The sequence below is a fragment of the Ammospiza nelsoni genome, chromosome 15, assembly GCF_027579445.1.
Source record: "Ammospiza nelsoni isolate bAmmNel1 chromosome 15, bAmmNel1.pri, whole genome shotgun sequence".
Classification (NCBI taxonomy): Eukaryota; Metazoa; Chordata; class Aves; order Passeriformes; family Passerellidae; genus Ammospiza; species Ammospiza nelsoni.
Genome location: NC_080647.1, coordinates 11,803,150 through 11,826,476, shown reverse-complemented (window position 1 = coordinate 11,826,476; position 23,327 = coordinate 11,803,150). Strand labels below are relative to the sequence as shown.

The 23,327-nt window shown below is 44.2% G+C and overlaps 1 protein-coding gene across 1 annotated transcript in view; it reads right to left on the bottom strand.

Moving 5' to 3' along the window:
* The window catches only part of PAK3 (p21 (RAC1) activated kinase 3), a 127,179-nt gene extending 115,145 nt beyond the window's left edge, over positions 1–12,034 (bottom strand). Inside the window, exon 1 of the mRNA XM_059482655.1 lies at positions 11,827–12,034. The gene's annotated coding sequence lies outside the window, so the exon portion shown is untranslated. The remainder of the gene's footprint in view (positions 1–11,826) is intronic.
* Positions 12,035–23,327: the final 11,293 nt, after the last annotated feature.

The window sequence follows — 23,327 nt, the reverse complement described above, 5'->3', positions numbered from 1 at the left end:
TCCACATTTAAATGGGAATCTTTCCAATGAAGACAGGTAAACCCAGAGATTATTGCTGGAATGTGACAGATTCTAACACTTGTCCCTGATGTGAGATGAAATTGTCCTGACAGATGAGGGACTCTGAACCTGTCACACCTGGTTCAATGCTTGCACTAGCTCTGCATGACTCCATAGGACCACATTCATAAGCAGATGCACCTTTGTGCTGAACAATTCCATGTGTGCAGCTGGCAGAGCAGCAGCCCCTGTAACAGCCTGGCAACACTCCTCTGGTCAGGAGGGGCTCTACTTCACAAGGATTTCATTATCCTCAGTCACTGAGAAACTGAAGAGTAGCCAGATATCTGTAAGTACATCTTATGTACTCAGATCTCTGCCCAAGTTCAGCACTTCAAATGAGAAGAGCCAAAGGGACATTGCTGTCAGCTTTCCCCCCATTATTCTGTAGAATGCCACATCTCCCCTTTCTTCACTTCTGTTTTACACCAGCATTCCACTAAGACAGTGTCCCAAACAAGAACTCAGAAAGTAAGGAAGATGGATTCTGTGATTCTATTACCCAGAGTGATTTCTAGGACAACCTTCCATATCCTAATGTTCTACTTCATCCTTGAGATACAAATATTTTTTCCTCTATGCATGTCTCAAGGACTTCCTTCTAGATTTTACAGCAAAAACTATTGAAATACAGATTCACCCAGAAACTTCATGGAGTGCAAACACTGTTACTCTCCTTTCTAAACTATACACATAATATGACATCCACCTCTGCTGAGGTGAATTTCACTTGATCTTGGCATGACTTACACAAATGTTGACACCAAAAAGAAGCCTGCTCCTCATTGCATTCATTTAAGGGAAAGAGGTTTAGCTTTGTATCTCCAGTGCTTCCAAGCAAAGGATAGTACTGAAGAACTCTGCTGGCTCTGCTTTACTCCAAAGCACCTGAGACAAGGATGGGAAAGAACCAGCACTGTGCAACAATCCCATTCCACAGTGTAATTAACTCTCATTTTCCCTGGCCCTGGAGTGCTTGTCTCCTTCAGCCATAACTGAAAGAAACAACAGAAAGCTCTGGAGGCAAGGGAGGGGACAAAAGTAGCTGCTGAAAGTTGTTCTCCCTGTTGGCTGTATTGCTTGTTAGGCAACTGGCTAAATATTTTTCATCACAGAGGTCATCATAAATAAATTCTGCATACAGATCAAGTTGAAACAGAGCAATTAGGAGTCAGGAGAGTCAGCCCCCAAAATTACACTCTCACTGGATGACCCAACAGCCTTGGGGGACCTGTTCCATGCCCATTCTGACATAAAATGCTCTTTTACTGGGATACCACAAAAGTCTGACATCAGCTGAGACCACAGCCTGTCCCATTGTTCACACAGCCTCACTGCCTCCCCACACCCTGAACACCTCCAGTTCCCCCTGCACCCCAGTGTGGGCAGTTTGGGGGTGAACCTGGCACAGCCCCAGTGCGCCCAGGGCTGCTGCAGGCTTGGGGACACAGGGCACAGCATTAGCCATGCCCCACTTCCCTCCCCTGGAAAATGGAAGGAAGCCACGATTCTATTTCCTTGCAAGGCTGTGGACTGGTGTCACCTCAGGAACTGCCCTGCACCCCTGGCAGGGATAAAGCAGGAGATGTGCAGGTTCTGAGCTTTGTGTGCTCTGCCCCTTTCCAGACTGCAGGCCCAGCAGGGCAGGAGCACATACATGGCTTGCTGCCTACCAGTTCAACTGTCCTGACTTGTACCTGGGAACTCCACAATGAGCAACGTAAAGAATTGTTTTCTAATTAGCCATGCACACCAAAGGAAGAACCATGTAGCTAATAAGCACAAACAGAATCACCATTCCATGAGACTTTATTAGGTACTTACAACTGAGATTGTAGCCATTTGTCCTGACAACAAGCTTAGGCAAAACTGATGCATGGTGTCCTTTAAATCTCAACTGGTTTAATTAGACTAGTTGAGGATATTTGATAACCCAGCCCTTTAGCCCCTCTAAAAATAATCACATTGTATGTCTTATTTATTAATTTTTATTTATATCAAGATACTATTCTGTTTCTCTAGGGGGCATTTCCAAAAGTTAAAATGTAGAGCCAGAAAATAAATCCATCCAGTACCTAATAAATCCATCCAGTACCTAAATGAAATGACCTTCCAAGGAAGTAAAACCCCATCACCCTGAAAAGCCAGAGAGGCCTTTGTTGAATTTGCTGAAGATAACTCCAGCTTGAAAGATGGCATCTCTGCCTGAGAGGTTGGAAAAAGTGGTGGCTATCATGTTTGAGTGAATTATTACAAGTGACAGTTATCTCTGTATGCTTACAATTGGAACTTCTGATGTCACAGACTATAACAAATGCACTGCTGCTGTTCTGAATGGCCCAGCATTAATAAAGCAAACCAATTCTGAGTGCCCAAGGCCGGAACCTCAGGGACAGCAGATGGTGACCAGGACAGCCATTCTCACATTAGCATAAGAACAGGATGGAGTGGGTCACAGATTGCCTTTAAGCAAGCTTTCAGTTGTCCACACAGTCTCTGCTTCCTACCAAATGAGACAACACCATTGTTTGGGATTTCTAATTTAGGTAATCGGTGCCTCATGACATAAAATGTGTTTCACAGACAAGGCAAGCAATAACAAAATCTATCTCCTTTGTAACTACTTGCACTCCACAAGCACCTTATTTAAGCTTTGCACATGCAACAAAAGGAAATTAACAGTCCTGGTTCATGTGTGCTAAAACACTTTGATCAAATTACTTAAGAGCTCCTAAAATTAGACCTTTTTTTCCTAAAATTCCTTCTAATTTTGTGAGCAATTACAACTGTAATTTCTTGTAAGCACAAATGGCATATACATTGATTTCCAAACTGATGCTCTCATTGAGAATCAGAGCAAATCACAAATAGAAAACTGGAAACTCTGCCTCAAATTCTTTGCAGAGTATGAAACCCATATGCTTACCTGGATTCAAAATTAAGACTGTCCTGATTTCAAAAGAGGCAAAACTTCACCCCATTCCTAATTTAAGCCTCAGAGTTAAGTAAAATGCAGCTGAGGACTGGACTCTCCAGAGAGAAGGTCAGAGTGAGACTCAGGATATCATATGCAAACTTTTATAAGATATTTTGTCCTTTCTAAACACAGGTAAGCTCCACTTTAAATAAAGTCTCACAGAATGTGTGTTTGATACCTTAACATCAATAACGAACAAAGCCTTTTGTGTTTACATGTCTGTCTTCTTGGCTGTGTTAACTCAGATTTCTGAAATAATGCATTAATAATTAACTTCCGATTTCTGAAAATGTGACTCTATATTCCTCCTATTTTGTGCTCCTTGGACAGGGATCCTCAGTTGAATTTGTTTCCTGTTTATTGACCATCAAGGGAATGCTTCAAGTCTACTCATCATATCATCAGTTAAATCAGATCTGGAAAACCTTGAGGAAGAACTCCATTTTTGAAAAAACAGAAAGCACATTAATTGAGAGATTCCCTACTACCTCACAAGCTCTCTGCAAGAAAGATACAGAATGGCAGAGATAATTTCTTTTTTTTCCCTCCATCCAAGAAACAGGAAGGAAAAAAAGGGGATGTTACTTCCACTCCCAAACCTAAAGGATTAAACATGAGTTAAAACAATCCACACACATATTGTGTGCCCACATACCTCCTCCTTAGGAGGAGGTATGCACTTACTCTAGAAAATTGCAATCTTGGCTTCACCTGCCTGGATCCCCTTTGAAATCCCCATGATGGAAACTTTTGAAGCAAAGACTGGTACTAAAAATCTGCAGGGTGCCCAACCTCATTCCAAGTCAAAAGTGCAAAGCTCCAGCGGTGACAGTGCCATGGATTCCCTAGAATGGATCTTGGCAGGCTCAGCCAGCCTCCAGCTCCCCAAGCTGCTCTCCCCAACGAGGAGCCAGCAAGGGCAAGGCACTGCACACCACAGGCACACCCCAGATTCCACACATGGTTGATGGTAAGGCAGCTGAGAATTACAGATTTACACACAACACAGACTGGCACAAGGAACAGACGAAAATCTTTTGATGATGTTGCTGTTCTTGTTTCTCATGTAACACAGTTTTCATTCCCTAAAGCAAATGTATTAATTGCCAACTGAAAATAAGTCATTTCATCATCTTACTTGAATAAATACCAGTAATTCTGGAGCCTGACTGGAAAATTCAAGAAGCCATATCTGAACAGTTAAAGCAAATAATTATTCCTGTATCTTGATCAGCACATTTCCTTCTCTATGAACTACTTGAAAATGATGAATTCTCTAGGAACTTCCTGGAATTAAGGAAAACTTCTGAATAAACTGGAAGATATTTTGGGTCACATGATCACTGGACTCCACTGAATTTTCTTTATGAGGGTCCCTTCCTGGATGAGGTGTTCAGAAGATGCCTCAGGATTTTGCAGTTGATAGATGAACTATGAAAAAACACTAAGGGGAGGGACTAAAAGCTGGTTCCTTATGTAATTTTGAGCAGAGCTGCTTAGGGCTTATTTTCTGAACTGTTTGGCTTCAAGAATTTCAATTTTCATTGACCTTTCTTCCAGATACTTCTGGGGATGGAATTTCTAAAAACTAGACCAAATGAGAATTTACAATCTTGCCACTGGAACTTGGGCCCCTGCAAAGACCCTCTGCTTAACACTCAGTGTTGTTTAACAGAGAGAAAATGTAAATCTAATAGCATTTCTTGACTCTACCTTTGGGGGAAGAACTTTCCACTGCTGCAGGTATCTCCTTGGTGGCTCTAGAAGGAGAGAGGTAGAAGAGGAATTATAGTAACTTGTGCTGGCGAGGAAGTGTCATCTTGTCCTGCCAGTGCTAAGACTTCTTATAGTCATCACAGAGTGAGAATGAGTGAAAGAAGGAAGACAAACATAAACATTACAGTAAAACACTACAGAAATACTTTACACTGCTTTCATGATGTATATTTATAGCCAGAGTAGGGATGTGACTGTAAAAGTATTATTTTAAAATGTTCTCTAATATCTAATTTATTCTTCTCAAATTCCATTGGGGTGGTCTACAGAAAAATCCACACTGTAGCCAAAGCACTGCAGGCAAGTACTGGATGTTCTGTAAAAACATTAACAGTTTTTTGCCTGCATATTTCTCATCTTCCACTCCTCAGTTCCCAAGATAATAGAATTTCCTCAGTTCTGTGGTTACCTAGAGTTTTCTCATGGAAACAAGCCTCGAACACATAATGAAGAAAACAAACAACTATCAAACCCCCCCCCCAAAACAACCCTTTAGCTTATTATTCCCTCATTCTTCCTGTGCAGGCTCAGAGCCAAAGACACTCCAGCCATCACTGGGGAGATCAGTGGTAAACATCATTAGCAGAGGAAAAATCTTAAAATAAACAGGTCTTCAAGGTATAATTTTCCCCCTGATAAACATTAAAGAGGGGCAAAGCTAACAGACCTCTTTATCTCTCCTCTTCATTAATTAATAATATAAGCACTAATCTGAAAACAAAAAGGACAGTTTCTTTGATCCTATGGGAAAGCCCCACAAAATAACCAAAAGGCTCCTGCCCCATTTGTCACATGGCTGCCACGATTTGCAGGTGGTGTGGCAGAAATGAAATCCCACACTGATGAAACCTCATGTGGGTATGTGCCCTCACAGTGCACTCTGTGCTGGACAATGGCCTGGGCAGACACCTGTCTGAAGTGCCTTTCTGAATATGCAAGAGGAGGATATTCCATTTCAGTTTTGCAGCTATTAAGGAGTCCCAGTGAAATGGTCATTAGAGACCCGTCAGGCCAAAATGTGCTGCACTTACAGAGCTTTTGTATTATTTGCCTCTAGCTGACTGTAAAGAGTGAGGATGATACATAGCATCCTTTTTATAGAGATCTCAAAGAGATAAATAAAAATAGTTTTCTATCTAGAAGACGCAAAGTGCAGGTAGGTTAAGTGAAAAATCCAGTCTCTCACAGCAGGGCAAGAGGAGAATTTGGGACAGAATCCAAATCAGCTGACAACAGTCCTGTGACCTCAGCACTAAATGGGGATCTTCCTGTACTTACAGCCTCTTTCTCAGAAAAGTTTGTCCTGCCAAGGTGTTCTCCAAAGAGTACCACTGGTCTGGGAGTCCTGCTGCAGGAGGATGAGCGGAGAAGGTTCCTTCAGTAACAGCCTTTCCAGGGCTCCTCCCAGAGCTCAGAGATCTTACTGCCTTCTTTGGTTTTGGGCTCTTCCTGACTTTTAATTTAATCTGAAGGCTGTGATTCATTGTTACTCAGCAATAAACTGTTTTCCTTAAAATGGCTAATCAAACTTAGATGAGGCCCTTGAGCAATGGGAAGATTGATTAGATATATTAAATGTTAGGTGTAGAGCAAAACTGTAGACCAGGGCATAAACTCCTATTGAGTTCCATAGAATTACAAACTGGTATTTCTACACATATCTTTTCCCCCTGCTCTATCCCATATTTTTATGTATTTGTGTAACTACTCCAGCATCCTGAAAGAGGGAACTGGTAACCTCTCCCATGCTTTGCTTAGCTCCACCCCCTACACCTTGTGAAGTGGTTAATATGGCAGAAAAGCTGCAGTGCCACAGACTCTGCCCTGTGCTGTACATTCACCCATGGGAGGGATGAAAGGGATGTTTCTGATGGCAAGGGCTGGGAGGTGGGCAAGGAAGAGAGCTTGTCCTGCAGACATTCAGGAGTGACCATCTGTGTGTGAAAGAGAAGCTCTCAGCAATGTCTAACGGATGGTGCAGACCTGAATCCCCCACTTGAACACTTATGTCCTTAGCAATGCTTGCTTTCTAGCTCCCCAAAATCTTCAGCAGTGAAGATGCTGCATCCCCCTAGAAAGCCTGTTGTGGAATTTACTACAACTGCTGCTGGAAAGCATCCTTAAATTGATAATGATAATGATAATTGATAATTGATAAGGAGCTATAATGTGGGGAAATGAACTGACCAGCAAGTTCCTGTTGTAGGGTCTTTATACTGTCACCTGAGCCACAGAGGACAAGTCAAAGCAGGCTAGAACAGCAGAGCAGGTGACCTTCAGACCTACTCTAATATTGCAGTCCTTATGCTACCACGAAAATAAAACATTCACACCAACTGCCAGACAGCAGGTCAGTTTTTCCAGCTGATCCTCTGTCTTATTATGTAAGAGATATTGTTTGATTATTGCTCTCTGCTAACCTCTGCATAAATCAGCCATTACCGACTAGAACAGAAATTGTTACTGAAAATTCAATCAGTGTTTCACTGACTTTTTAATACACCCCCATTGTGTACATCAAAGTGCATTAACCTGCTTGAGCCTATTGGAAAAGGTTTGATTAATGAACACCATACTAGCTAACAACAACATAAGAGAAAGGAGCAGTGGTCCAGGACTGGGGACGGATGGCAAAAATTAAATACAAATTTCTCAACTTCAGAACTCATAAATGGTTTATTTAGGAGAGGGCACTATCCTTTATTTCACCTATAAAGGTGTTTTTATCTCCTACACAATTTAATTTCTGGTTTGCTTTGGCTGACACATGTTCATAGAATCACAGAACCACAGAACTTCCTGAGTTGAAAGGAACAAGGATCATCAAGTCCAACTGGCCCTGCCCAGAACAACCCCAGTAACCCCACCATGTGTCTGAGAACGTTGTCCAAATTGAACATTGGCTTCTTGGGCTCTGTCAGGCTGGTGCTGTGAACCACTTCCCTGAGGAATCTGTTCCAGTGCCCAACTCCCTGGTGAAGAACTTCTTCCTAATATCCACCCTAAACCTCTGCTCACACAGCCTCATGCTGTTTCAAAGCCCTTGTCTGTGAGACCTAGTGACATGTGAGGCCAGCACAGATGATCCATACCTTCCCTTTCCCTTTCCCACAGAAATTTATAACTCCACAGTGTATGATGCTCATGGGCACAAACTGCCTTGAAGATAATGCTGCCACTTGATGGTATCCAAGGTTTAAAATTTGGGAAACTGCTGACACTGGTCAGTGACTTTGCTTGGGGCACACTTGGTGTCAGGGAAGGAAATGTCTTACACCATACAAATATGACAGGATGGATCCATCCCAAAATCAAATTAATCCCTTAGGGGAAAAAACATGCCAACAAATGGGTTTCATTACTGAAACTGCAAGAAGCTCCCGGAAAACCCCACAGGTAGAAAAGGGGCCACATTAATTCAGCACTCATCCAGTCCAGTGACACAGTCCACACTCTGTCATATTACTGCTGCATTCAAAGGCAGGATTTAGGAGACAGGTTCATTGCAAGGCTACAGCTGTGACCATCTTAACATCACATCAGAGTAAACCACATGGAAGATCTTAGCCTTAGGAAAGCTGCCTGTAATGCAAAGCAGCTATGAAAAGGCCCTTTTACATCTCTTCTATCCTCACTCTCTCTATATATCAACCTATTTATGTATATACTTCTACCTACCATGAAGGTAGAGAAGATGGAATCAGACTTTTCCAGGAGGTGTACAGTGAAAGGTAACAGACACAAACTGAAACATGGGGAATTCTGATTATAAATCTTTTTTTCATGATGATGGTCAAACACTGAAATTGCGTCAGAGAGCTTGTAGGATATTTGTTTTTGGAGCTATTGCTAATTTAACTGAACCAAACCCTGAGCAACCTGCTAAAAATTGATCCTGCTTTCAGCAGCAGGTTGGACTATATCAACCCCATGAGTCACATTCATCCTAAATTATTGTGTGATTTTTCCTGGGTAAATTTGGAACCAGACCATAGGTCCTTAGTAAATATTAATGTATTTCTATAATACATAAACTGACCCTCTGCACTGATGAAGAATAGAGACAGGCGGCCAGTACTCAGCTAAAAGAAATAATGGCACCACCCACAAAATACCCACAAGGGCCAGCACCCACACTGGAGAGCTCTACACTCAGAAACCTCCTCCAGGGCACTCAATGAACACTTCATCCACCATGGACTCAGTGTGTCCAGGGAGATTCTGTACATGCCCTGCTGTGCTCAACAGACCTGTGACTATAGACCCCTGGTTCCATAGTGAAACCTTCTAGAATATGATGCTGAAAGAAAGATTACTGGGGAATTAAAAAAAAAAATCCTGTAGGATCTCAAAATGTATCTTATTCTATCTGAAGGGTTAAGGCTTCAACTAGGAGGATAACTTCAAGGCACTCAATCTTAAGAGAGCACTGTGAGAGACTGAGAGTATTTACATATACTGAATTAGTTATGATCTGATGATTTAAAGTGATATCTATTGATGCCCAAAGGTAGTTTTGGGCCCATACTTTCTTCCCTGACTGTTTTTATGTAGTTGTTTGCCAACTACTGACAATCTGTTTCAAAATATCAAGGAACATGAAATCTGGAGGTGTATCAGTGTGTGAGCGTCCACTCCAAAACCTCTGGAAAAATAACCTTCAGGGATGGCAATCGGCCAGAGAAGCAATTTGAAGCCAGCTAAGATAAGAATAAATATTCATGGCAGCTAAGGATTTTGCATTTAATACCATTCTGCTAATGCAGATAAATATTCAGATTTCCCTGGTTTCTGGAGAGTAAACCCAGTTTTAAAGAGAAATCCACACAACAGCATTCAAATACCATTACAACTGCTAGTGAGGGCTTTGGGTGACGTGGTACCCTAGATTTTACAGACCATAGGAAATCTCAGCAATTTAAACATCTACATCAGACAACAGATGCAGAAGGATTCATGCTCTGTATCACTGCTGCCTATGGCAGAGGGATGGCTCTACCTGTACCATCCTGTGCACCACCATGCTGTACTTCTACCTTTCTTCATTCACAGGGAAAGCACCTCTCACTTGTTCTGACATCTTTGCATTGAATAGTATCATCCAAAGTTACGATTTTACTACTTTTACTCCTACCCATGTGTCTCTGTGCTAAGGCAAACGTTTCTGTGGTATAAATCCCAAGCTCACAGTTGAGTGTAACTGACTCTGAAGTGATGACTACTTTCACAAGACTCAGTTTACAGGGAAAATACACAGCTGAATTAGAGTTAACCATGCTATTGCAGCTATCAATCATGTTACAGCAGCAGATCTGCAGAACCTCCCAACCAGGTAACAATGTCCTCTCCAGCTGACCAAGAAGCCAGACTTGCATCCTGTCCCCACCACAAAGTTACATCACATGCAGAAGAGAATTTAGAATAAATTTTTCAAAGGGAAGCAGAATCAAAGAAGATTATTTCCCTTCCTCTGCAGATTCACAAGCAGAAGAATAACTTTGTTCTACAGCCCATTATTAAAACTCTTCACAAGTAACCACACCACAAGATACTTGCACCCCAGCTGGATGCTACATGGGGTTGTGACTGCAGGACCACTGAGAAGTCACTCCACTTTCTCACACACAAGTTGGGAGCTTAATTAAGAACCTGATCTTTAAACTGTTTTCAACACACTTTCAGACTTCATGAAAGGAAATGAGCAAGATGACAGATGGACCAGTTGTTTATTTTTTTCAGCTCTCAGACTTACTGCATCTTACTTACTGCATCTTATTCCTTCTGTGCCATACCTTAATTTCTGGATTAGAGCCTCTTTAGAGTGAACACTCACACTTTCTCTTCCCTCTTCCCTCTTGTGACCATAGTTCCGTAAAAGGTTCAGAAAGAAGGGCAAGTAGCTCCTAAACAGCTCTAGGTGTCACACTTCTGGCTGGAAAAAAAGGGCAAGAGGAATGGAATTGGAAGGGGAAGTGCAGGCACAGGGCAATGAGAGGGCAGGGTTTTTCTTCCCCAGGCTTTCACTAGTCTTAAGCAAATCACTTCCCTTATACATTGCTATACATTAAAGTAATATTAAATTGTGCAGACTTCTAGGGTTTCCAAAGTACAATGCTCAGCTACCAGTGTACAGGTTTGAGGCATCAAAGCACTCTGGAATTCAAGGTGTTAAGATTAAAAATAACAAGCTAAAAGTTGGGAAATGTTTAATATGTGAAAAGCAATGATCTCAAGATATTTGAATGGCAAGTCACTGAAGGTGCATCTGGCATGGGAAAGTGCAATCTATGGCGCTCAACTCGGCCCAGCGGGCAAGCAGCCCAGCTCGCCGGGGGCTCACACGAGGAGCCTGCAGAGCCCTTGGCCTCCCCTCGCCTCCTGCCCCCCGCCAGGCTTCCTGTGCCCGCCTGCAGCGCCAGCCGGCAGCGCGGCATCCCGGTCCCGCGGCATCCCGGTCCCGCAGCATCCCGGTCCCGCGGCATCCCGGTCCCGCGGCATCCCGGTCCCGCAGCATCCCTGTCCCGCGGCATCCCGGTCCCACGGCATCCCGGTCCCACGGCATTCCGGTCCCGCAGCATCCCGGTCCCACGGCATCCCTGTCCCGCGGCATCCCGGTCCCGCAGCATCCCGGTCCCACGGCATCCCGGTCCCGCAGCATCCCGGTCCCACGGCATCCCTGTCCCGCGGCATCCAGGCCCAACCGGCACCGCCAGGCACACGCCAGAGCCTTTTCCATGGAGCCAGTTCTCCCTGAAACCTCAAATAACCAGACCCCCAGCCCGAGGACAGGGGTCGGGGCGGCTAGAAGGCATAGATTTGGGAATTACCGGAGAGAGCCGGGTGCTGACAAAGAACTCGGGGCTCTCCCCAGCCCCCCGCAAGCTGCAGCCCCGCAGGGATCCCCGGCTGGGCTTTGATGCCCGGCTGGCTGCAGGGGGGCCGCGGGCTGCCAGCAGCCCGCCCAGGGCACAGCCTGTTGCCGGGCACGCTAGGTACAAAGGCAAAGCACAGACCTTCTCCCGGGCCTCTCCGCGGGGAGGCTGCGCTTGTCCTGCCGGCCGCGGCCGCGGTGCCGGCGGGGAGCTGGGGCCGGCCGCGGTGCCTCACCGGCTCCACATCGATCCGCCCGCCGCCAGCCTCGCTGCTCTGCTCGCCACCCCCTCCTTCCAGGGGGACAAAAACGGGGCTGGGGAGGACGTTTCTATTATTATTATTCTAATATATTCTGGGGGCTTGTGGTTCCTGCAGCCAGGCGGAAGTGAACCCGCTTTCGCCCCCCTCCTCCTTCCGCGATGCTCCGGGGCTGGATGCGGGCGGCCCCAACAACAGCCCGGTGTCCGGTCCTGGGGCCCGGCTGCCCGCAGCCCCCGGGCGGCAGCGGCGTCCCGGTCTCTTGTTCCCCGGGCGGGGTGGGGAGGCGATGCCGTGCCCGAGAGGCAGAGGTTACTTGGGAGGCAAAAAGGAGCGAATAATTTTCTCCACCCCAGTGATGGGCGGGCTGCCCGGTGCCCGCCGGAGCGCGCTCGGCGGCCCCGGAGCCCGCTGAGGGCAGCGGAGCCCTCAGTGACGCGCACCAGAGGGAAGGCTACAAAAAGCACCGAAATATACAGGTGTCCGCTGGCTCCGTAGTGACATCCCGTGGTGCGGGGACACTACTGCCGATGGCCGGCTGAGCCCGGGGCTTACCCAGGCCCCCGGAGCTTTGCGGGGTTCGGCGCTGTCCGTCGGCCCCGTCCGGAGCAGCCGCGCACCGCGCCCGAAGCGGCGCCGGGGGGTTCCCGCAGCGGCCCCAGTCACGATCCCTGGCTTGCTGTGAAACCGGCCTTTAAACCGGCTTGCTGTGAAACCGGCCTTGTGCTGCTGCAGCAGGGCTGCGCTGCTCTCGGGCACTGTGAGGCTTTTTGTGCCTTACAAACGTGTCACATTTTCACAGAACTCCGGAGAGCAGCGAGGGTTCCGAGCTGAACTGTGCCGCTGGCCTCGCACCTAGGCTGAGGGGCAGAGTGAGAGACACCAAATGAACATCCATCTAACGAAGGCAAATGGTAATTTCTTATTTCAGCATGTGCCATCATGTTGAATCAGACTTGCAGAACATCTCCCCTAGCCAAGAGGCACAATAGAGATGAGGTGGTGAAACTGTCCCTCCATAAGCCTTAGCTACTCTAGAGAACTCTCCTATCCATCTTCCCGGTCACACAGCACAATGGGATGCTCTGATGGTCTGTGGCAGAAAAGGCAAGAAGAGAAAAGACAGTGAAAAAGACCTGAACTCAGGGACCAAACCTGTCCACAATCAGGAGGAAAGTGTGATGTCTGCACTTAGGCACAGCTGAGCTGAATGGATTCCAGCTTACAGGATGCTACTTGTAAGGAGGACGTGGTGGCATCAACGTACAAAAGCATTGGCAAGCTTGGTAAGATCCATGCCACTGTGTGCAGAAAGCTCAGATTGCCCAGACCAGAAAGATTAAGGCTAGCCTAGGCAGGCCTGAACACATAGCAACTGAAACTCCTGATAATTGTTCTGTGGCATATGGGTGCAGGGTTGTGTGGGTGTAGATGGGTTGTAAAAGGCTCTTCTGAACTCTGCTACAGGAGTAACTCACATCAGATGATGCACATGCTCACAAGAAATGACTGGGACACTTTACTCAGATCTCTGTTGTCCCCAGAAGTCAACTGCTCTAAACACCAGGGTGGAACTGAAACTCTATGAAATTCTGTCTTGTGGGAACAGTGAAATGGTCAATGAAGCTGATATCTCTTTGTCTTGCTGTCTTGTCTTGTTTAGGACCTGCCATTCTGTGCAGACTCACCTCTGTGCTCACTTTTGTGTTAAACATTTCCTTCACGTCCCAATAGTGGTAGTTTCTTAGTCAGCTGCTGCATCTGTCTCACAGCCTTGGGGTGTCTGTGTCCTCCACATTGCCAGTGGATGGCTGAACAGTCATGTCAGCAGAAATGCCCTCTTCCAGGTGGGACTGGCCAGAAAATTGCACCTCATCCTAAGGAGCGCATGCCTGGACACACAGCTGCATAAATTGTGTCTTGCAGCTTAATTACTGCAATTCCCTGTGCTTTGAAATAAACCACAGCAGGTGAAAAATACAGCAGATGTCTGCATAGCAAAGAAGAGCAGTGTGGTGCTTTGCTCACCCTAGATTCTTACCAAGAGCAGACTTTGGTCTTCTTTCCTGATATTCAAAGCCTTTCATAATCTTCCATAGCCAGCTCCTGCTGGAGCACTGCCACCATTGACCAAGGGGTGAGAAAAGACTGTGGGAGTTCCACATTTCCTAGGCAGTATTTATGCACTGTGGGACTTAGTTTGCCTCATAGAGATAGAAATAACCCAGATCTGAATGCAGTCAGAGGCAAATGCAAAATTTCTCTCCTGAGCTTCATTTCTTCACACACAATCATGCAAAGGAGGCTGGTAGCCAGCCCAACAAATCCTATCCCTATAGTCCAATCAAGCTATTCCTATTAGTGGCTAGATAGAAATGTGAAGGAAAGGATTTTTTCTGTTTTAAAATACTTGGGAGGTACACAAATCCTACAGAGATGGGAACCATCTAAATATATATAAAGACACAGTGAGATAAAATTCTTCAAAGTGTATGGATGTAGGAAATCAAGCATCTCCTGTCAGATTCCTGAACTGCATGAAAAGGAAGAAGGCTGTGCATGAAGCTGGTGCAAACAAATTTGTGGTGTTATTAAAGCAAATTGCCACTAACACTCTAACACAGACCATTGTGAATTGCTCCTCACACCCCAAGACACATTGCTGATTTCCATGGTATGTCAGCACACACATCCATCACTATCCTTCTTCCATCCCAGGGATCTCAAAGCACCTCACAGATGGTGCTTAAATGAAGGCCTAAAACATCTTCACTCATTTTCCACTGTGAGCACAGAGATGTGCTCACCATCCAACAGGAAGTATTAAAATGACTGGAAAGATGAAAGTGTCCTATCTGCACATATGCCTAGCTCTTCCAACCACATAGCACTTCCAGCACATCTGCTCATAATTAGAGAAAGTTGTTTCCTCAAAGACTGCCCTGAGCCATCCACTGACAGCTTTACAGGCCAATCAGGGCACAGAAGGAATGTTTTGCTACATCCCCATGGATGATGCCATTCAGTTCTGTGTCTGAAGAGCCACACAGCAGCTACAGAGCAGCACTCAATATCCTGTGAATTCACACAAGTTTTTGTTGGTTTCAAATGCTCATTTTCTGGTACAGCCAGGTGACAGACACAGGATACAGTCAAAGGTCATACATCAGGAAATCCTACAAAACATACACCAGGGAATCCTACAAAACACACAGGAAGAGAACATAAGCACCCAGTGCATCAGCCACCGTCTCACAGGCATGCTGTGTGTGCTCTGAGACCTCCCAGCAAAGCAGGCTCATCTGGGAAGTGGGAAAACAAATGTGCACTGGCCAGATAGCTGTAGAAGGCCAGTGAAGTACCCTTAGAAGTGTTTTCCAATAAATGTGCAGGCAGATTGAGCTTCCTCTCTTCCCTTTCCTCTTCAATACATGCACACACCCAATCTCAGTGTGATTTATGTTGTCATATTTCTCTGGGTAAACCTCTATGCCCAGACTACAAGTGAGAGCAGGAGTCTGAGGAACAGGCAGCACTGGAGATTTGATTTGACAGTTCAGCCCTGAAAAATGTCCCCAATTAAATTACAGAGATACCCCACAGACCTCAAGAGGCTACCAAAACAAACATCCAACAACATTGTCCATTAAAAAGGCACCAGCTGTGCTACTCACTGTGTTTGGTTACTGTGTTCCTGGGAGAGAAGTGAAACTACCCAACAATCAGTCCCACAGCCCATGAGCCAGCCCTGCCTGGTGTGAGGATATGTGCAGAGCATTATGGAATCCCTGTGGCTATGGGCACCATAGAAAAAAAGAGAGAGTTGGCCATACCTGCTCACTTCTTGAGATTGTCTGGGTTACCTCTGTAACATCCTCTTCCATGTTCCTGGTTTGTTTGAGTTTTTCTTCTAGAACTTGGTAACTGATGTCTCACTGTTGTTATCAGTAATGCTGTCAGTGTCTATAAAAAGTACATATTTCAACTGATAAATGCTACACTATGAAGAAACAATGTGCTGTTAATAAAATGCAGATGAATTCTCAAAGGAAATGAATGGTCTTAAACCCCACAAATTTGAGATAAAAATCCATTCTGCTGCATTTCAAGTAATTACAAGAGAAAAACGCTGAAGACTGTTTCTCCTCAAAACTTGGCAATTTTTATATTATGCTACTATATTCTTATTGAAAAATGATGCTTTTATTCACTACCCCTTTTTTTACTTTGGCCAGTGCTGCAGCCAAACATCTGCTTGTTAATTTAGCAGAGTAAGTTAATGGTTAGTAACCCAGGAGTTTCCAGAGAAGATCCCCACAGATATTTCCTAAGGAAAATTCTCTCTCAAGCTTTGTAAGGATGCACTTAGGAGGATAGAAGACTGAAGAAACAGAAAGATCCAGACAAAGCATCCACGTGATTGTTTGGATAAGTTGGGCTCTTCACCTGAAAAACCTCAGTGGAGGATTTGGGACAGGTTTTCAGCTGAAGGCAATCAAAAGTGCAAGTTTCACTCTGAATATGCCACTGTGACTGAAGAAAGCTGGGAGTGCAGGAAATGAGGCTAAAAGCAATAGTGAGGTAGCAGATAGTTCACTGCTCACAGGATTCATTCCTTCCTGTCTTTGGAGAGCTACAGAGAAAAATTAATCAAGATTATTACAGTTACACATTCTGAGCCTCTTCCTGCTCACATGTTGACCTATCTCTATACCAGAAAAATTCTTAGGAGCCAGCCCAGCTTCACCAAATATATCCCAACAGACAGAATCCTGTATATCTAGGATTTAAGAGACAAATCCCCCAAAAGCCCACTGTCTAAGCAGATACAGCCTAGGCAATCGTCAGAAGCCTCCCAGATCCCTGGCTTACCCTGTCTCTGCATGCTGTGCTGGAGTAATGGAGCAGTGTCAGGCCTTGGGACTCTCAGGAGCAGGTACAAAAATGCACATTAGATTGTTAGACTTTATCAGCAGCACTCCCACCAAATGCCCTTTTGTTCATATTACTGACAATCAGTTATCATGGACCAGGACTGAGACCAAAAAATACTGCTGGCAAAAATAGTGTATTGATAGAATGATTTTTTAAAAATCTGAAAGAAGTCATGCAGATAAGTGTGTAAGTAGTCTTACTATCCCTACAAGGCAATTACATCTGTTAAGCTGAACAGATAAATGCAGAAAATGACAAGTCCTCATTTTTAAGTGATAATGAGTTTCTTGCAGGCAAACTACACAGCTCTGGAGATTGAATCCTCAGACTATCCATAGACCATGGCTACACAGAGAAAAAGGAGCAAGTTTCTCCAGAGCAGTGCCTGAAGCCCAGGAATGCTTTATCCCAAAGGCAGTAAGGAAGCCTGAGTGCCAAGAAGAAAAATTTTGTCTGCCTGTGACAAAATACCTGCCCAAATGCACACCAGCTTTTTTTCATCCACACTAGGAAGCATAAGGATGTCACACAGTGAGCTCAGGACCACTGATGTAAAAGTGAGGCACTCACTGGGGTACAAATTATGTTGGGATCAAGTTTTGTACTTTTCAGCCTGTTCTGGAAATAAACAACCTCTGCGTAGTGCTGGCCTTCTTTTTCCAGACTCCATTAGTTTATGTATAATCTCAGCAGATAACCCAAGGCTTTGCACACCCTGTGCTGCTGTTAATTGCCAGCAACAGACATTCACTACAATGTACACAGTAAGATGAACAAGTAGTTGTGTAGGTATTTCTTAAGCAATACTTCCTCACCACCACTAAGGGACAGTGTTCCCTACATTTCTAGTAAAAAGAATGCCACATCTGCAAGTTCAATTTTAATTAGCAATGGTTAATGCTTCTGCTTAGTTCCTCACAATGCAGTGAATTACAGGCCCATTTAATGTACTTTCACTACAACTGATACACTGAAAAATAAAATGTATTTAGTGAAGGTAATTCTTCCTATGAGCTCCTAAGCCTAAGAGGATGGCTAGTCTAAAATAAATAGTTAACAGTAAGGTATCAATTAAAAGGCATAAACAGCTTTGCAAAACACATCCACTTTTGCACATTTTTTTTTTCAAAGACATAATTTGTATCTGTGAAAATCTCCTTAAACTGTCCTTATCTGTGTTGCCAATGCAAACATTGGAAAATCTGCAACATTATGCTCTTTGATAGGTACTGCTTCCTAATCCTTTTACACCAGAGACACTTCTGCCACTGACTTCACTCAGAGTGAAGATAATGTCTACTATATTCAGGGGAAAAACTTCACTAGCAGTCCCATTTCTCCAGGTATATTTCATGTTCTGGAAAACAGTTTAATCAGCTTGAAAGACTCTGCTAAATTACCTTCTCCCAATCTGTGTTCCTGAAGAATACTCAGAGAGTCCCACTCTCACCAGAAAGTAATTTAAATACAGTAAGGCTGTGGCTTATTTACAAAAGGCTAAGTTTTTACAGGACAATATAGCAGAGGTATACCTGGCTATCCTTATTTTCAAACTCAAATAAGAAATGTCCATGAAGTAGTTGTTACAGAGATAACAAATGACTGTAACAACCCCAGTGCTGTAAGATTTCAAGACCACATTCCAATACCTTTTTTGGTTTGAAGACATTCAAATTTGTTGGCTACAAGATCAAGAGCTGAACACTGAAGCTGATAATGTAGCTGTACAACCAAACTTCAATCTTCATTCTCTCTTTAGTGAGAGAAAGCACAAGGCACATCATATCCCATTAATAAAGAACAATTAAAAAAAAAGAAATCACAAGTCCCATTAACAGAAGGCTTCCCAGATTATGTATTCTTCTGAATAGTACATCTAACCTTATCTGTGCAGATAATCCACTGCAATTAGCCTCCACTGGTTCTAGCAGGCAACAGTGGCATAGCCAAGAAATAGATATTTTTAGTAGCCACCCTCTAACCCTGCCCTGTAATTAACTGCAGAGCCCCACAGATTTCTGCCTGATTAGCTGTTCAGCTAATGAGAGGGTCCAGACTCAGCTACCATGAGCCTTGAATTACCTGCCATTCATGGATGACTCTGTGACCCCCAGAGCAAAGCACAGGTGCAGAGCTGTGCTGCAAAAGGGACACAAAGAGGAACAGGGGCCCCCATGCAAAGTGTGCACAACTCCTCTGACTCCAGTCACACATATTGAATGCTTTGGATGGTTACACACATGGGAGCTAAACCTGGCAGTTCCTGTATGGTCATTATCCAAGATATAAAATGTTTGGCTTTTAGTTAAGATCTACAATATCAATGTCACAAAATGAGTCTGAAATTACAAGAGCAGAAGCTGATCTGATTGTAAAAAAGCTCAGCTATTCAATTGAAGGCCAATGCTTGGTCATAACCAGAGAAAAGTTGAGGTCAGAAGTCCAAGTTCAGGAGTGGAGAAAATAAGAAGCTGAAGGAAACATTATATCCTCCAATAATCCTTGCAGGAGATATGATTTCAGCATGAAAGGATGCAGTCCAGCTTTCAAGTCTCAAAGCAAAAATCATTCTACTATAACTCTGCTGTGAGATAAAAGCAGACATGTGATCTAGTAATACTGGCCTTTCCCTGGTGTTTTTATTGGTGCTGCCCTCCATATTAAAGAAAACAAACACTCTGCTTTTAATTTTAAAGACAACTCCAACAGTCTGCTTTAGAGAACTTTTCTGTTTTAATCCATGCCTTGTAATATAGTTAGCCTTGTGTAAGTTTGGAAGATGGCTCGTTAAAAAGTAAGCAGAAGATTGGCTTTTAAGACTTTTACCCTGCTTTGGGGGGCTTTGGTTTGAGAGTTACTCTTTTTTGGTATCAGCTGCTTCTCTTTTCTCTTTTAAAGGGTCATGGTAGAAGAACAAGTGGTTCTCCAATTTCTTAAGTGAGGAAGAGGGAGATTTGAGTCTTACTGAGATCTGAAATACCCAAAGCAATGCATAAATACATGAAAGAATATGTTTTTAAATAAAAATATCACTCAGCTGGTAGCATACTAGGTCAAAACTTGAGATGTTGTCTGTTGTAATTCTGCTGAGAGCTGATGGTTAGCTCCACACAAAGCATTTCCTCTCACTGTGTCTCAATTTCACTGTTTCTAAAAAGGATAACCTGAAAAGTCCACAGTTTTTAAAATTTCTTTAGATAAGACAGTGCAGTACAAGAGCAGTGCCAGCCATGAAATCCCTGGATGAGCTGAGTCTGGTACCCCTCTTGTCAGCAGAGCCTCCAACGAAGCACCTACATTTGGGCAGAGCAATACAGAACTAAGAGCTGCTGGAAGTCCTGTTCCCTTCTCCCTCTCCCTGCCTCTGCATTCAGGCGCAAAAATTGTTCAGGATGCTACAACAGTAACAGCTCTGCTCTGCACTGCATCACTGTACTATCAGATGGTAATTTTTGTAGAATTATAGAATGGGTTGGGTTGGAAAGGGCCCTAAAGATCATCTTGTTCCACCCCTCTGCCATGAGCAGGGACACCTTTTAGTAAACCAGGTTGCTCAGAGCCTCATCCAACCTGGCCTTGAACACTCCCAGGGATGGGGCATCCCCAATTGCTCTGGGCAAACTGTGTCAGGACCTCATCCCCCCTACAGGGAAGAATTTCTTCCTAAGATCTAATCTAAACCTGTTCTGTGTCAGTGTGAAAACATATCCCCTTGTATTATTAATTTTCTTGTACTTAAATCAGATATTGTCAAACATTTCTTAAACCAGTTCTGTCAGGTAGTCGAAAACTGTGGCACAGAAGAACCCAAAAGTGAGTAATTACTGATGTTAATGAGTTCAAGTAAATTGAACTGGTGCTTTCCTGCCTGCTTCCTCTAGCCGTGAATTTGGCCTGCAAAATGTCTCATACCACCAATCAGTGGTATAATATATCTCTGAATGCATGCAATAGGGTGGAACTCTTTGAGGATAGAATCAGGACAGAATTTTCTCCTCACAAAGCCTGAACACACTGGCTGATAAGTCACTTTTTTTATTGGTATAATTCTGCCAGGAGTTTAAGTTATTGAATGTTATTGAACAGAAAACCAGGAAGTCTTGTTAACAATTATGGATGACAGTGTCAATAGAAGAAAAGAAGGGTGTATTTGCTGAAACACAAGTTTGAAATATCTTCATTTCTCTTTTTGATGCATGCTTGTCAGCCGCTTGTAACAATGGACATTATAATTTACATCAATGATGAATCCTTGGATGAGCTGGACAAGGACAGGATGTTGTTGTCCTGATCATTTCTGTGACTAAAGTAGGTCACATGTAACTTTGCAATGTTAAGGACATCCAGATTCCAGTTTTCCACAATGGAGTCCTCATTCCTGCCTGAGGGCAGAATTTGACACTATGTATTTGCTATCATGACAACAATCTGGGGAGAAGGCAATGAATTAAAAATGAAAACATTGAGGAAACCATCTCTTCTTCAGAGTGCCACAGCTGCTGCCCAAACCATATCCTCCTACAGGAGGGGGACAGTGGCCTTGGCAGTTACCCAGACATCAAAACCTTCCTGGGGCACTCCTCCTCCTGAGAGGCACATGCAGATCAGGACAGGCTGTCTAAACACAGCGACCTCCTCTCCCTTGCTGGGTTATTTTCTTTCTCCCTAGGGGAGCTCCAGCCAGGGGAAACTCTATAACAGAGGTGGCTTGGTTTCCTCCCTGTTTTTATAGCAAGAACAAGCTACAAAGGCACCCTTTTGATAATGTCCAGTTCTTCAAAGTCAAGTTCCCTGCAGTACTGAACATATGAAACTTCAGTTCTGCTTTCACTGCAGTTTTATCTAGCTACTGTATTTCTAACACAGCTGGAACACCAGTACCCCAATTTGAAGTGTTCAGATGTCAGATAGCAAGAGACACCTTATGACTCCAGACTCTCTGCTCATTCCAAGGAAATGCCTAGATCCTCACTCTCACAGCAAATAATGTATGTTCAACAAGTCAGAGATGAAACATCAGCGGTGACTAGAGACCCAGTCTGGGTTTTCCACCTCTAGGACAGCCAGGGACCCAAAGGAATAAAGGTGTCACCTCCTGGGACTTTGGCTCCAAGCAGCTGAACCCCTGCTCACTGCAGTTCAGATGCCAGGCCTGAAGGTACTTACAGGGAAATTGTATTGGCGTTAAAACCATCAAAATTGGATTATACTTGGACACATGATGGCAAAGTATTTGCAATGGATTCAGAATAGCTGGAAATTGGCCACATCCACATAATATTCCTAAAGTTGGATAAAATTTAACAGCAGTAAATTAGGAAACTTTGCCAACTCCAAAGCACTACCTCAAACTTGGGCCAAAACGATGAACAGGCACCCAAATGCTCTAGAGGGGTTTTTCAGTTCTGCCAAAAACTGTTGATCAGATAAGAGTTGGGCTATGGACCATAGGGATAGGGATACTGTTTCTCAAGAAGGCTGGGCTTTGGAAAAGAGCCTTCTTGGCAAAAACTAAGGAAGTTACAATCAAAAGCCTAAAATATTTGCAGAGCTCTGTATAGAGGGCAAAGGATTGTGGCTGCTGAGGCATTTGTGTCAGGGAAGAGCCCTCCAGACTATGAATGCTCTCCTTAGTCACCACTCTTGTGTCTCTCCTCGATGAGTCTACAAAGGAATACCAAAAAGTGAATTGTTACAGTACATAGAAACATTCCTTTCATAGAGATATTTGGAGCACAATGAGAGGTGGGAGGGAGAGGAGAAGACAGAAAGAACAAAAAAGTGTTAAAGGGGTGAGACAAGCTGCTAGTTCCTCTGTCTTTTGAAACGTCTCAGTTTTAGTGCCTGTTGAGCTGAACTGTGAAATCTCTATTTACATCACAGAGCTGGGAAGCTGCTCACAAACAGCAGTGCTCCCCCAAGCACTTACACAGTGCCCTGCCTGGTCCCTGGCACCCCTCAAACCTGAGACACCCTATGCACCCACCCTGGAGAAGCAGCACAGCCTGTGAGAACCCTTCCCTCCACTTCAGGATTATTTAAAAGATTCTCCCCATCTCTTAGAAGTGAAGGGGGGAGGATCTGCCTGATTGTATCTCTGACCCTGGCAACTCTTCACAAGCAGAGACAGCTGAGTCACTAATATTTAGAAAAATAACATAATTGACTGTATTCAGGCCTGTGGAGGACCCCTGCTGGGTATTCACAGTTAAGCACTAGCAACTCGGTCACTCCTGGCAGCCTTTGTGAAGGGTTGCCAGGGCTGTAGATTCAATTAGATGACCTCCGACAAAATGATTTCCACTGCAAATATCTTTAAAAAAATACATTAAATCCCCAGTAAATACAGTGAAATTGGAGGAGACAGCCCTTCCTACCTCATTGAATGTCCCAAATCACCCCAGAGCCCCAGCTAGAGGCTTGCTGGGATGTTCTGCATGCCCAGGCT